The sequence below is a fragment of the Rhinolophus hipposideros genome (genome assembly GCF_964194185.1).
Source record: "Rhinolophus hipposideros genome assembly, chromosome: 8".
NCBI classification, from domain to species: domain Eukaryota; kingdom Metazoa; phylum Chordata; class Mammalia; order Chiroptera; family Rhinolophidae; genus Rhinolophus; species Rhinolophus hipposideros.
This window is the reverse complement of record NC_138054.1, coordinates 54,489,899-54,506,851: the sequence shown is the minus strand read 5'-3', so window position 1 is coordinate 54,506,851 and position 16,953 is coordinate 54,489,899. Positions and strand designations below refer to the sequence as shown.

General features: G+C 41.1%; 1 protein-coding gene across 7 annotated transcripts in view; it reads right to left on the bottom strand.

Annotated features, from left to right (window-relative positions):
- Positions 1 to 16,953, bottom strand: part of DAB1 (DAB adaptor protein 1) — a 1,094,927-nt gene that overhangs the window by 356,341 nt on the left and 721,633 nt on the right. The gene's annotated exons all lie outside the window — the stretch shown is intronic.

The window sequence follows — 16,953 nt, the reverse complement described above, 5'->3', positions numbered from 1 at the left end:
TTAACACCACTAATCATTAAGGAAATGCAATTCAAAATCACAATGAGATATCATTTCACATCTGTCACCCTGGATACTATCAAAAAACAGATTAAATTTTGAAGTGGATGTGGAGAAATTGGAACCCCTGCACACTGCTGGTGGGAATGTAAAATGGTTCAGTTACAATGGAAAACAGTATGGTCTTCCTCAAAAAATTAGAAATAAAATTGCCACGTTATCCAGCAATTTCACTTCTGGATGTACACCCAAAAGAATTGAAATCAGAGTCTTGAAAAGATATTTGTATACCCATGTTTATAGCAGCATTATTCACAATAATCAAGAGGTAGAAGCAATCCAAGTGTCCACTGATAGATGAATGGATAAACAAATGTGGTATATATGTACAATGGGATATCATTTATCCTTAAAAGGGGAGAAAATTTTGAAGTATACTACAAACATGGATGAATCTTGAGGACATTAGGCTAAGACAGTCACAAAACAACAAATATTGTATGATTCCACTTATATGAGTATCTAGAGTAGTCATATTCATAGAAGCAGAAAGTGGAATGGTGGTTGCCATGGGCTGGGGGTGGAAGAAATGGGGAGTTGTTTAATGGGGGTAGTTTCAGTTTTTCAAGAGAAAAAGTTCTAGAGGTTTGTTGCATAAAAATGTGAGTATATTTAACATTTAAAAATAGTTAAGACAGTAAATCTTATGTGTATTTTACCACAATTAAAATTTTGTAACTGAAAAATAATAATGTAAGATCGGTAAGGATGTTTGTAAGGCATGTTAGAAATACAAGCACTGCCTCCAAGCTATGAGGTGCTCTTACAGGAAATGTGATGATTTCTACAGAAACACAACCCCCCTCTCAGATCTTCCTTCATGAGCAGCACACAAAATGGGGTGGCTGTCTGCCCAGGGTCACAGCAGCCACAAGACACGGTTTCTCAGGCTTTAGGGGCAGCCCCACTGCCCGGATGAAAAACTGGTGGGTTAGCTATTATTCAGACAGTGCTTATCAACACAAGTAAAATATGTTACTACATCTTGAAAAGGTAGAAACAGGACAACCTGGAGTCTAGGTGTTCCACATAAAATTCTTCCTTGGATGTAATGCAGCTCCTTTTCATTCTTCAGAATTCCACAGAAATCCATAGACAGAGGCATAGCCTAGCCTGTGTAAAACAAGATGTGTGGCAGAAAACAGCCTCTCACACTCATTTCTCTGCGCAGCTTCCAGGCATTGGAATAAACAACTTTTGGATCATCCAGTATGGATGACTGTAACGCATCCAGTCAGCAAACATTTACTTAGCAATGACCACATGCTAGCCTTTGGCCAGGTCTCGGTGACATATAGTTAAATAAGACATAGCCCCTGCCTTTGAGGACACACAGTCCATTTGAGAAGTCAGAGATGAAAACCTGTAATTACATGTACATTTCAGGATGTGCAGAATCCAGAGGCAAAAGACTACATGACACACTCAGAGAAGGAGCAAGTAGCTCAATGAGAGTGGAATTCAGGCTTCAAGATAGGAAACTACAAAGAGAAGGGGTGAAGAAGTTACTGGGTTAGAACAAAATGCAATTTAACTCTAGCCATATGACAGTGTCTCCTGTTAAAAATGTCCCCAAAATGGCAAAGTGCCATGGAGACAACCAAATGGTATTTCGCTTCATTGCTGATTTCATTTTCTTAAAAAGGAATGGATGTTTCCTTGATCACTTCCCTTGGGAGGTATTTAAATATGTCCTTAGCCACCTCGAGAGACGCACATTCCAGTGAATTAAGAGCACGGGTTATGTAGAATTAGCAAGAGCTATGGTTTTGATCTAAATTGTGTGTGTCACCCCCTAGCGGTGAGTCCTTGGGTGAGTGACTGAACCGCACAGTGTGTTTCTACAGTATAACATGGTAGGATGGCTTGTTTTATTGTGTTGCTATGTGGGTTAAGTGAAGTAATGGATGTTAAGTGCTTAGCACACGGCAAGCATTTTGTAAATGGCATGGACGGTATCCATGCACTCATTCATTCTTTCATCAGACATTTAATGGGCACTGTTCTAGACAGAGGATTTCAGATAAATAAGGCACAGTCCTCACGCCTCAAAAAGGCCTCAGGCTAGTGAGTCAAATACACATTATCACGCAACAGTACAACAGAATGACAGTTTGTTTTCTCTTTCTACCACTTAGGACCCTTGGAAGAAGGGTCCTGTCTAGTACCTCCACAAAAAGGATGGGACGGAATTTTTATCATTTTTGATGGAGTCTATAAGGATTTAAGAATGGTCCCGGAAAACTGGTGACAAAAGAACCAGAGACTGAATAGAACCTGTTATGGGTTCTATATTCTATACGAGAGCCTGTTAGAACCAGAAGAAACCCTAGAGACCAACCAGATGGATCAACTCCCTCATTTTGCATTCGAACAAAAAGACCAAAGGAGTCACCAAAGTTGGGCCCTTGCCCCTGAGACACTGCTGTCCCCCTCTCCACACAGAGCAGCCTTACTCCTCATCATCTGCTCTTTTCCAATATGCATTTGTCTCTCTTTTTTCTTTTCAGGGCAGAACGTGATCTTCACATCAGAGTTTTCAAGCAAAGAGGGGAAACCAAAAATTACCCACTGGTTCTACCCCTTTTTGCCTTCTAACACTGAGGCCCACACAGCATTAAGCTGTAGACCGACCTAGCTTCCTCTTCCCTCAGGCGCATGTTCGTGGGCTGCCTTCCGATCTGTTGTTCCAGGAGACCACATACACCTTCCCACTGGCCTGGCATGGTGGTGAGCAGGCACCCGGAGCTAAGTCACAGGGGTCTTGGCAGAGGAATCAGCGTGATCTGTCCAACCCTATTTTCTAAACATATTACCCAGCTCTCTACTTTTCCCCACTTAGAGGTTAAGAGCAAAGCTTTGGATTTAGTCAAACAAAGGTGTAACTCTGGCTCCTCTACTTATTATGTGAGAGACCTCAGGAACATCAAAAAAAAATCTCTCTAAGACTCAGTCCCCTCATGCGGAAAACGCGTGTAATATCACACCCCTCTGTACCTCACTATGTGGACTGGGTCACATGCTGTGTTGAAGATGCAGCACAGGGCTGGGAAAGGGTCAAACCTCCATAATGGGAGCGAGGAGGAGAAGGAGTTTGCGTTAGCATTAGCAGTGGTATGATACGTTCCCCAAAACGTACAAAGCACATTCTCACTGGTCCATCTTTGACTTTTGAACTTCACACCTTTTGCATTTATTGATAAAAGGTACTGTTGCTAAATCACATGGCTGGTGCCTATGGGTGTGTAGACATACGCATGCACGTGTGCACATACACACATCACCCCTCTTCTAGTCATTATACCATGTTTCCCTGAAAATAAGACGGGGTCTTATATTAATTTTTGCTTCAAAAGATGCATTAGGGCTTATGGTCAGGGGATGTCATCCTGAAAAATCATGCGAGGGCTTATTTTCTGGTTAGGTCTTATTTTCGGGGAAACACGGTAGTAACACTGTAAACCCCTGAGGAAACTAAACATCCAAGGTTAAAATACCTGTCATCATGTCATTCCATTAGAAAATCAAGAAATAGATTTGAAGTTAGGTATCTGCTAAATAAGCTCAGGGTCTATCTGCTATATTCAACCCTCTCCTCTTACTCCCATCCTTGAATAGATTCTAAACAAAACCTCCGAAAGGATATGTACTTCATCTCTATTTCCAGGTCCATTAATGACCTGCTCGAATCCCCTAGCAATCACACCCTTTCCTTCCTTTCCTGTAGATAAGGCCTCATAACCTTGCATACATTTTCCCTTACACATTTCTCCTGGGAGGTGGGGAGAGCATGTGCACTCCTAAATGTGAATATTGCCCCTTCCAAGTAAATGGACCTTGAGATCACACATCTTTCAACAAAGATTTCCTTTCACATGTCTACCTGATGTTTGCTAAACAAGAATCCTGTCCTTACACCAGCCTTCTCCTACTGACCAGCTCTGCAGTCCCTATTCACTCACATTTCCATCATCCTTGACAGCCTTGTTCCTCATACTAAAACTCTGAGTGGTTTCTCCTCTCATAGAGCCCCACAGGCCTGTGGCATTTCAGGCTATTCATGTTTCCCGGTCCTTGTGTAGGCTGTCTGGTTTCACAGTCATGTGATCTCATTGAACTCCTCAAGGCTCCTTTGTACCCCCTCATCTTTCTCTGGCAGCTTTATCTCAAGCTCAACGCTCCCTCCTATCTGTGTCTCTCCACCTTCTGTGACTGTGTCCCACCTACAGTTGGCCTGTTATCTCCATCTGCTTTAGTTTCTGCCTCCATCTCTTTCTCTGAAAGCTCCTCTCCTTTCCCCTTTCTTTCTTCCTCTGTGCACTTCAGACAAAGACAATCCTTCCTGAAGTGAGCTCAGCTGCCTACCCTCACAGTTCATTTCCCCTTCCGGTTTTCTTCTTATGCCTGGTGTTTGTCCCTCATTACTTTATCACTTTCCTTCTCCGTGACCCTAAAACTCTCAGCTGCACCAAATACTGTGTCTCCTTACAAACTTCTCCTTCTCATACCCACACTGAAGCCTCAACAACATTATTTCAAAACGTGTCACCCGCTCTGTATTGCTCCTCCTTTCATTCGGTGCCCTTGAAGCTGTTCTAGCTGTGTCAGCCTCCTTTATATGTCATTCTTTTAGAAGAATGTTCAAAGATATTCTCTTTTACACCACAAGGGTGAACTGTCAATTCCGGCCTCAATCCTCTACCTTATTTTAAACAGGAGATATAGCTGGAACATTGCTTTATGTACCCCCAAACATACACACCCTCTATTCACCCTTCCTGTTGTCACTATCTTGGCTCTGGTCCTAATTATTTCTTTCCTACTCCCCTCATCCATATCCCTGATTTATTTCTTGTCAATTTCCATCTGCCCTTCCCACCCTCTACTCCAGGCTGATTCGAAAAATCAAATTTGATCAATTAATTTCCCAAATTACAAGGCTTCAATGCCTCATTACTTTCAACATGAAGTCAAAACTCTCCAGCACCGAACGCAAGGCGCTTCGTGACCTGGTCCCTGCCTACCACTGCAAGCTCAAATTCCTCTACTCCCCACCGTGGAAGCTCACTAGAGAACAGTCATAACATGGGACCGCTTTGCACCTGTGTGGGTGCGACTACAGAAAAGACAGTATGGCAGTTCATGCTGCCATGCCTTGAATCTGATTTGGTTGTGCTGGGAATGCCCTTCCCAACTGGTTACCAATAAGTGAACTCCTATTATCCTTTATCTTTGATCCTATTATCCTTAGAGCCTCAACTCAACAAAAGAAATGAAGGACAGAGGGAGGGAGAGATAAAGGGAGACAGGGAGGGAGGGAGGGAGGGAGGGAGGGAGGGAGGGAGGGAGGGAGGGAGAAAGCCACTATATTGTATACTCAGATCATTTCTGACCAATAGCTATCCCCATATCAACGATAAATAAATTGTTCCCAAAATGAAATGTATGGTAGGTAACTAGCCCTACACAGCAGGTCCTTGGATAAGAACATTTCAGTCTCATTTCATTATAATGTGGCTAGACGCTTGGGAACTTAACTCTTTCTTATATCAATTAGCCTGTGGTACCATTGGTTTCATTATACATCGTTTCACCTAAAGTCATGGAACTTATCAAAGATGTTAAGGGAGGAATTACTGTACTTCCCTTGACAGTCATTTGGATACCCAGATGCCCCAAGATAAACCAGATGAGAATAACAATAAAGACATTAGCTAATGTACCAGATTCTAGAGAACTGATGGGTTCTTCATCTATGTTAATTCATTTATGCCTCAGTAAGTGGTGAGGAGACACACATTTTCTTTAATTTGCTCAAAGCCAAACAGCTTTTAATGGAGGGCCACTGGACCTGTGGCCTGCTATTTTAAGTGGTCCTACTAACACACACTAAACACAAGTCTTCAGTATCTCGCATGCTCACTGTCTTATTATACACAATGGAAGTTTAGGTCCTGCACAGCCCTCTTAAGTAGACCACGATGTTCTTCCAGAAGCCCATCACGGCGGAAAAAAAATATGAAGTGTGAATGAGAAGACCTGATGGGATTCAAGTTCCACCTATGTTACTCATCAGCTGCATGGCCTTAGGCAAATCATTTCACGTGCACCTCAATTTCTGCCTGAAAGAGAGGTAATCACACCTACTCTCATAGAAATGCTCTAACGTATAAATTAGATAATGTCTATCAAAATATTTGCAAAAGGTACTCATTCCAATTCTAGCTGTTCTAGTCAGACACCAAAACAACCATGAGTATTCTCCCGATATGAAGATCAACTGGCGTTCCTTATTTCATAAATACTGAAATACACCAAGCATATGACCTCCATTTATCCCTGTGGTGTGCATAATCAGAGCCCTGGCATATAACCTTATTCTGGACTCTGAGTCTCATCCTGTATAAAGTTACTCCTCCTTTCCCTTGAAAGGGCCTTGCAGAGATGATTTCGGCTTCCCCCAAGAATGAGGAGAAATCAAGGAGAAAGAGAAAGAAAAGCCAGCTTTGTCTCTTTTTAATTTCTCTTTTTTTCAACCTATTGTGACCTTCATAATTTTTACTTTATTTGTTGCTGTTTTCCTTCTTCTCCTAATTTCCTGTTCATAAACTTTAACCCTGCTTACTACAGTCCAAGCCGATGCCATAGAGGAAACCTGTCAGGATATCCAAATTCCTAACCTCCTCCAACTTCAGCTCTTTTCCGTTCTACGTCTGAGTGCCCCATGGCTCACACAACCATCTCAATGGCATCCTTCTGTTCTCTAAGGATCCATACAATTGTTTCTTGCAAATAGTCCTTCAATGATGTTCCCAGTGGCCATGCGTTATTGCCACCTGTGCAAGAGAAGCTTAGCTGATCCTTCCCATAGCGAGTCAGTGGGACACAGCTGGGGTTTGAATCCAGGTCCCCTGCCCACAACCAAAGCTCATTCCAGAACCACACAGTTGCTCTATGTTTTTGTTTCCAGGAATGTTCATTCATTCACAAGTAATAGCCCAGCACTATGCCTGGCACCAGGGATACTCTAAGAGATAGTCTTGAAGAGGCAAGAGGGCTACTAATACACTCAGAGAGGTCTGAGGCTGCAAAGAAGAGGCTGCAACAGAGGTATCTGTTACTTCATGATATATTTTACTAGAAGGACGCAGTACTAATGAGCATAGTACCTCACAAGTATTTATTACAGAATCTATCATACATAAGATAATCAAGAAGAGCTGTCAAGACATGTTGGTAGCAGCTGTATCTTTAAGACCTAGCTCCCTGCTTGGCATGTGGGAAGAATACTGAAAAAGATCAATTAATTAATGCTTCCATATACTTGGTAAAGCTTGAAGCTCTAAGAGCATGAGTCCTGTGTGTTTCATGGTTCATTTACTTACTTTAAAACCAACATTTATTGAACATCTACTTTGTGCTAAGATAGGTTGTGCAAAACAAAATGACTATGACGGTTCATGATCCCAGAGATGTGTCTTGATGCTATCCAATAAAAATAACTTTATAGAAGATGTCTGAAGCATTACTTTATCCATCCATTGCACACTGTCTTTTTAAAGGCAGATGAATACATGAGAGAGAGAAAGAGAGAAAGAGAGAAAGAGAGAGAGACAGAGAGAGAGAGAGAGAGAGAGAGAGAGAGAGAGAGAGAGAGAGAGAGATGATGTAACATTATGTTGCTGGAAAGTTGCATTTTTAAAGTTAAATACAGTGTTAATGCCAAGAGTAACTCTAATCACAATGCTTATCATTCATTTGTTTCTTCAGGTTAGTTCAGTTCATATCAGATTCCACCAATTTCCTTAATGATTTTTAATCAATCAGAACACGCTGTTAGGTACATTTTAAAGACACTTTCACCAAACAGAAATCAGCCCAAATTTCCCTACTCATTTAATATAAAGTATGGATAGCCATCCCTCAGAGATAGTGTGGGTTCGGTTCCACAGCACAGCAATGAAGCGAGTCATAATCTTTTTGCAATGAGGGTCTTGCCTTCAATTTGTAAAAAACACAACATCTGTGAAGCACAGTAAAGCGAAGCGCAGTAAAACAAGGTATGCCCTTAATGCCTACTCCCACTTCTTGGGCTTATTGTACATTTACTCACTGCATTGAAAATATATTTGCTGAACAATGGCTAGGTGAAGCACTGTGCTTGGTGCTGGGTGAGAAGATGCTCTTGCCACCAGGCATCACAATCTTCTAGAGGAAAAACATCAAATCAATATACGGGTATGAAATTTCTGAAGTGCAGTTGGAATGAAAACAAGAAAGGAAATTCCTCTGCCTAGAGAAGTTTGAGAAAACAGAAGAGAGAATTTCGGTGGATCTTGAAAGATGAGGAAAGGTGAGGAAGAAGGTAGCAAGGATAGAATCCTGTTATATGGAACAGCGTTTCCAAACCCTGATTTGTGTGAGGGCCTGGCATGTTGGGGAAATAGCCAAACGATCAATGTGGTTCAAGCCAAACTGCACTGCACGTGGGGCTGGGGAGATGGAGATGGAGACAGTAGACGGTCTGTAAAGCCCCATGCCAGGGAGAGCTGTGCTATCCATTGAACCAGGGAGACTAGCTTTCACCAGAATTCCCTTGAGACACAGTGTGGGGCTGGGACAAAGGGTAGGCCTTGTCACCAGGCTGCTTGCATTGCACATTCAGAACCCACCACCTCCTCCTCCAGCTCTTCAGTCTTAGTTTGTTATGTAACAGGCCGATGATAATAATAATAATAACACCTAATTCATAGGGCTTTGTGACAATAAAGGAGCACTTAGAATAATGCCCGATCACTCAGTAGTGGCAATAATGATCCATCTATAGCAAAGTCTTTACTGCCAGTGATTCACTGAAGGAGTTTTAGTTTTCCCAAAGTCCGACTTCAGAGTAAGGATCTGATTCAGGCAAGCATTTCAGGAACTGCTCATAACTGGTGCTTATACTGATTGTCAAAGACACAGATCAGGGGCCAGCAAACTCCTACATTTGGGCCAAATCTGGCTCGCTGCCTAGTTTTGTAAGTTTAACTGGAACATTCATTTGTGCATTGTCTGCGGTACATCTTAGCTACAACAGCACAGCTGAATAGTTGCAACAGAGACCACATGGCCTGCCAGGCTGGAAAACATTTGCTATCTTGTTCCTTTCAGAAAAAGTTTGCTGACCCCCGAGATAAGTGACTGAATGATAGAAAGCGGGGGAGATGACATACACACACATAAATACACACATCTATTTTTATACACAAGTATCTTTAAGCCAGAAACTTGATTCAAGACTTTGCTCATTATCCTTTCCTGCTTTGGCCTAGACTAGGAGTTCTCGATGTTCCTCCATCTTGTGATTTGCTTGTATGAGTGGGTTTATCTATCAGCCTTTATCATATGTGGTGCAGTGAAAGAACAAAGTTAAAACTATTCCCTTAGATCTTACCAGGTTATTAAAGCCAACACAGACAGAGCTTTATTCAAAGCAATCATTTCACTAACACAGGTTGAATTACATTCCCCTTTTTCTATCAGACCGCCGTCAGACCCAATGGGCATCGTGTTACAAAGACAAACTGCTGAAGGCAGAGAGCTTCGAAAATGCTGGCATCCCAATGAAAACACAGTTACATTAGGCTCTAGTCTTGAAGTACAAAAACAGTCTTTGTGGTTGTCTGAAATACAAGAGATCTCAATCGCTGTTTACTGAACCTTAAACCTTGACAAAATAGGTTACTTTCGGGTCCTGAACTCACTTCAGACTTATCCTTTCCTCAAGGGACGACAAAAGAGACTGAGCCGTATGCACCATATCTCTTTTGTTGTGTTAGAATTAGGGGTTAGTGCAGAAGGAAATGCTTTGCAGTGAGCCTTCCCTGCAGATGCCTCTGGAAAACAGTGATTGTAGGCCCTTAGAGCAGTATATTCTAAAATGCTTTCTGTGAACACTATTAATAGGCGTTCAATGAGGACAAGAAGGGGTTTTCCGTGTTCATAAAAGCTTAAAACACTTGAGTTAAAAAATGTTAAACATGTTTCTTTCCAACAGGACTTTTCAGAGCCTTTAAACTGTGCATTATGTAAATCTTCAAGGGGAAAAAGGACATGTAAAGTTCCCCAAACTAATCTAATGAAAGAAAGTCATCATGGGTCTGATTTTCCTTGAAATGTGGCTTGGGAAATATAGTCTTTGCATTATAAAAATGTTTCCTTATAGATGTGACCTATTTTATATACTCTCTTAGAAAGCATCTACTCATTAAAAATTGTTTGGTTGTTTATTTGGTTTCTTTTGTTTGTTTGCTTTTTCATCAAAGGAGCAAACAATTATGAAAGTACATGTTAAATGCTACATTATCACTCAACACCAAGGGAGACAACTGCTAGGGGCCCGGCTTTGCAACCCTCAGCATTACAAACTGGCTCTCAGCTATCAAATTGGATGTCACATATGAGTAACTTAAAGAAGGAATGACTGTCCCCTGGGCCACTACTGCAAACCAAGAACTGCTTTACATAGGATACTGAATTTAATCTTCAGTACAACTCTGCAATGTAATTATGCATTATTCCCATTTTGCAGATGAGGAAATTAGGAGCCAGCAAGTAACTTTCCCAACTACAAACAACTAGCATTGCACCAGTAGCTGTCTGTTCAACATAGACTCAGGTCTCAGTACCACCAAGTTATTCCAAGCACTTGAATGATGCTAAGAGAACTTTCTGCAATGATGAAAGTGGTCTCTCTCTGTGCTGTCCACTAGCTCTACCACAGTAGCCACCAGACGCTTGAAGCTACTAAGCACTTGAAATGTGGCTCATGTGACTCAGGAACTGGATGTTTTATTTTAATGAGTTTAAATTTAAATAGCCAAAGGCTATCCCTTTCTTAAGTACGGGGACTATTCGACTCAATGTTACAGAAATGCCAAGCTCTCAGTTTTCCACCATCAACCTGCCAGTTCACCTCGTATTACTAATCAGTGAGCTAACAGATTCTAAAGACAGTAAGTCAGAGGTAAAATGGGCATGGTGCATGGCAAATATAATAGAGAAATAGTGAAAGCAGGAAATGTGGGAAAGATAGAGCACAAGCTAAAAGAACATAGCAGGCTAGGGACATTCCTTGTAGGTCCCAACCACCCAAAGCACCTTAATAAGCTCTAAGGTGACCTAGGCAAAGACGCAGGTAGGACAGAAGCCCCCAGAAGTCTAGGATAATTCAGAAAATGTCCAACGGGCTCTGAGACACCATATAATGCTTCCATTATTCTATTTGCTATCACTGAAGCACATGAAAGGTTTGGATGCTCAAAATATTAGGCACAGGTTATGGAAAAAGTCCACCCAACCTATCCTCTCCATGCTGAACAAGTCAGGTGTGTGATGTATAACGGTCTCATGAAACACTTTCAGGCATAAGGGGTCAGATTTTCTGGATCCCTTTGGTAAATTGTGTCTTTTTCAACTCTTCTTGCTTGTCTGACACAGATCCCAGGACTCCACGTTTGGAAAAAACACACACACTTTTAGTAGTTAATTTTGTACCTTGATCACCTGAATGGCTGATGGCAAAGTTGTTGGCTGCTCTTTGACTTTACAATTTTAGCAATTTCTTATCCGCTATCATACTCATCATAGAAATGCAAGCCAGCACAGAGATTAAGAGCATGAGCTTTGAAATCACACTGTCTGGTGCAAATACTGGTTCTGTCATTTAATAGCAAGCTGTGACTTTGATCCTCTCTATGCCTCGGTTTTCTCATCTATACAATGAGGACAAGAATGAAATCTACCTCTTAGGAATCCTCTAACTGCACATATGGAGCCAGGCTGTGAGCTCTTGTTATTAAGGCAAGGACCCCCTCTAATGACCCTGAATAAGTCACTTGTTCATACACAGTCAGTGTTTTTTTAATCTATAGAATAACAATGTTTCCTCTATATGTGTATGTTTCTTATGAGATTCACTTGAAATAATGTAAATAAACATGGTTTCAGAAGGATAAAGTGATATAATAACAGTGGTTTATCTTATATTAATATACTAAATGTTTTCCTGGGGTCAAAAAGGAACTGTTTATTCAATAGAAAGCATACAATGTTAGAATTAGAAGGAACTTTAGAAATCATTTTATCCAATTCCCCCCCAACCCAGTATGGCAGTCCTCTACAGTACCCTTTTATCTCATTTTCTTTCAGCCTACAACATTTGGAAAAGGGAGCACATTATCTCATAGAAGGCAGTTCACATTTGAACAATTCCTTGAGCCAAAATTTGCTTTTCTTTTTTTTTTTTTTAATAATTTGCTTTATGATTTTTTCTTTGATTCACAAGATTTTAATTAATGTGTTAAAGGCAGCTTTCTACCCTAGAGGTGATCCAGTCATGAAATGAGGCTAGTCTGAATTTAAAAATACGTATCAGATTTTGCAACTTAGTATGAAAAAAGGAATTGTAAAGTACCTCAATAATAATTTTTAGATTGGTTAAATATTGAAATAAGACTTTGAATGTCTTGAGTTAAATAAAAATATGTTATTGAATTAACTGTGCATGTTTCTCCTTACCTTTTTAACCTCACTGCTAGGAAATTTTAAATTATATGCATGGCTTAGATTAGCTTTCTTTTAGACTGCTGGTTTAAATAATGCCATCTGCAATATTATTTAGGAAGTGCGTCCGTTTTTTTAAATATTTTTTTTTAATTTTTCAATTACAGTTGACATACAAAACTTGCTTTTTCTAATCTCCACTCCTTTGATGGGGAACAGAAGAATCTAATTTCCATGTCACACGGCAGTTTTTAAAATATTTGAAGATGGCGATTATACTCCACACTTCCCCCACATAACCCACCCCTGCCAACAAACATGTGTTTCAAAGTATAAATATCTCTGGTTGCTTCTATTAGTCTTCTAATACTTTGAGAGACAATCTTTTCTTTTCTGACTTTTCTTTCCACCATTCAACATTCTTCCTCCATTCCACTAACAGTTACCGAATCTATTATGTTCCAGGCCCAGTGCTGGGCTCTGGGTAAAAAAGTTGAGTCAGAAGACACCGTGTCACATTTATGTAGTCGCTGCCTGGTATGGGACACAAACGCGTCCACACATAGTTGAACTTCCAATTGGCCCTTCAGAGGGCAGGGACGGAATCCACTATTCACTTCTTCTTTAGGAACTAAATTCTTCTGTTAATCTACCCCAAGAGTGAGATCCAGCACCTTGAGTAGCCTACTGGTGACTTGTATTAACTTAAATCAACTACTCCCTCCTCCTTCTATGTAAGAAGAGCCACACAGTCACTATATTCTACTTTGCTATTAGTATTAATGGTTTGCACCATTCAGTACAGGACTGTGCACTGATCTCTTTTGAATTTTACCTTATTTGACTCAATCCACCCTTCTCATGTGTGAAACTCTGTCTTTAGCCTGTTAGTTTGTCTCTTTGGTCTCTGTATTATCTCCCGGCCAGGCAGCATACTTTGCTCACTTTCTCCCAAACCCTGATGAAATTGTTCACAATAAAAATGACTTCCACGTGACTGCCCAAGTTTAGCAGAGATATTGGATATTTAAGATTTTTCAGTCATTCAGTCAGTCAACATTATTGAGTGCCCTCGTTGAGCAAGGCCCATAGGCGGGGGAAGAAGATTATAAAGTGAAAGAGACATGGCCACTGCATTTGGGCCACGAGAGTGACTGACAAGCAGATGAATCATGAGAATGTGGCGCCTAATGTTGGTACTCTGGAGCATGATCAGGAGAGCCATGCATTCTGCCTGAGTGGACCGGAAGGCCTGAGAGCAGGGGGGACAAAGGATGGGGGCCTGGATGGAGCTCAGCAGGTGGTGGTGGGCAAAAGGGAGCAACCAGACACTTGCAGGAAATGGGGTCTGAAATGATGCAAATAACATAACTATTTTTTGCTCGCTTGTTTTGGAATATTTTTCTCCCTTCTGGAAACTTTCCCGAAAAGTCGTCAGTATGTGAACTGTCATCTCACACAAACCTCTCCCCACCTAGAAATGGTTCGTGCCAACTTTTGATTTGGCAATTTACGATGAAAGTTATTTCTTTTCTATCTTAAAATGCAAAGCAAACACATCCCATATTTACAAGTCAGGGGCAAATTCTTCTAGCTTTTGTTTCCCAACTCTGAATGATTTAATAACATGTATGTTTGCTACTGTTGGAAAGGCTAGAGCTACTAACTCCAGGCTTGGGGACCAGCCACACTGAGGCTTTTCAAAGCTGCCCAGGTTTTGTCCCATCCTCACAGGGTGCCCAATTACATTTCATTTTCTGCATTGCCTGTTACTTCCTTTGAACACTTACTTGAAGGTTGGGTTATGGTTTTGAATGTGTGCTCTTCCAATATTGAAGGCCTTCATCAGGAGAAACGCTGTCTGACTCCTGGGGGTTTTTGTTTATAAACAGGCTTTTCAGTGTTCTCCTCTCCAATTCAATTTCTAGTTTAAGCTTGAAATGACTAACACTGTTTACAGGAGTCAGAGTTTAAGAACTTTCTCCCCTTTTTCTATTAGAAGCCACCAACGCACCATAAACATCCTTCTAGCCACACAGAATCAAAAGGCAAGGCATTTAAGGGCAACTGATTTGTATAGCAAGGGTCTTTTTTCACTGTGGAGGAGGAGAGATGGAGAGATTTGCGGACTGGGGCTGCATCTTACTCTTCTTTGTTTTCTTACTACTGTGCAGAGCACCAAGCACATAGCAGGTGTTTAATATTAATAAATACTGAATAAGAGAAGAATGTGATGAATGGATGGATGGCATAGTTTCCTGATCTCAAAACGGGGTTGCCCTAATTAAATAAAATTTTAATATTAATTCAAGCCTGAGATTCTAGGCTCACATCATTTTTTGAAATAAATTAGGACATTGACAGGCATATTTACTTGAATAATATGCATATGCTTTAGAAGGCAGGCTGAGGCTGAGAATCCCAGCAGCCTGTAGAGAACATAAGACCCGCGTGCCTCTCATCAGCTCATCAGTGTAGCAAGCACAACACTAAGAAACACAATCCTATCTATATATCCTAGAATGTTAAAGGTACCACGTCCTCACTTTACAGATAAGAAAGGGACAGCGAGAGAAGTAAAGTGACTTGCCCAAAGTCACATAGCTAGTAAGCTGCATAATTTGAACTGAATCTATTGTTGCTTCTCTATGAAAGCTGATCATTCATATTCAAGGTAGAAAACTAATATGCATCAACTCCAGCCACAATAAGCTTAATGAACCCCAAGATTCTTGCCTTGCAATAAAGCCCCAGCAAATCGAGGACATCAGGAACCAGAGCTGAAGTGAAAAAGAGAGTTGCTCCAAAACAGACAGCACTGGATTATAATGACTTGTCCTACCTTCCCAAGGCTTTGGGGACTCACTGACAGACAGCGGGCCTGCCTCGGCCTAGCACTTGCTGAATTCAACTTATGGGCAGTTTCCAATGGATTGATAGATAAGCGGGCCTTCAGTATTGTTTAAATTTCCTCCAAACTTAAAATAGCTCTGGTGTTTGACAGCTCCAAGGGCTCATCGCTGGGAGAGCTCACCTCCCCACGTGAACTGCTGGAGATCTGAGAGTCTGCAAATCTGGGCGAGAAATGAACAGTGTATTAGTACTGGAGCACTTATTTTTCAGGTTTAACACCTGAGATGGAGAGAATAAAAAAAAGAGTAGGGTTTCCGTGTGTAAAGGTGTTCTAAACACTCCAATCAGCACTCCTGTCACCCCCACCCTCCCCATACTTAAAATGGTGCTTGGCACATTGTAGGCACTTGCTTCAAGTGGCCAAATGAACAAAGGTTATGAAAGACCACTTGACCTGACCATGAACTTCCCAGATGGAAGTACCAAGCTAGAGGTTCTTTCCAGAACAACATGGTGAACCTACACATGACACCATATGAAGCAAGATTATTTAAGTACTTCATGCCAATATCAGTTAAAAAAAAAAAAAAAGCCACAAAGAGTGTTTTTCCCATTGTCTCCGGATAATAGTACCATCTTACAATGGTCCGCGGAGACTTCCCAAGTGCAGGCTGCAAATTATCTCACGCAGCCTGGGCCGTTTATTTGAGACACTTCTCCTCACACAGATCCACTGCATTACCATTTAGTAATGCTGAGGAAAAAGAAGCAATCATAGTTTGTGACCATCTAGACACATGACACAATTCATACACAGTGCAATCACGAAATGGGACTTATTCAGTCTCAGGCACTGACGTGGATGTGGCTCAAACCTAATTTTCTAGAGGACAGCACAATTCTCATTGGTTTGGGGAGATGTATTCACATTGTACTGCTTTGCAGACTCGCTCTCCTGGAGTCCATGCAAAAAATAATCTCAGAACATCAAAACACCAGTGAGGACAGTGGGAGCTCGCTTTTCTTGCTTAAAAGCACTGAAATGATCTTACCATCAAAAGGGCACATTTTGACATGATGGGAAGTAACATAGCATGGCCCTACCATAAGGTGCTGAATAATCGGAAATGTATAAAAGGATTCCATTATGTGCATGAAATGATTTACCTCTCCACTCAACTGCAAACATACGGTATTTCATATACATTAAAATGAAATCTCCCTGAGAAACTACTGAGTTAACTTTACATGATGTAAGTACCAAAGCAATTTCACCACAACTATATAGGAGTCCCTTTTCAGACATGTTCATATCTGTGTTTGTTTTTGTCTCCCTGTACGATCTCTAAAATATGGTTGCCAAATACTGATTTTCTCATTGCAAAATACTTCTCATATATGGAAAGATATACACAAAAAGGTACCTGTCCTCGAGGAATTCACAGCCTTGTGGGGAAGACAAGACCCGTAAAAACCTCCACTTTGATATACAAT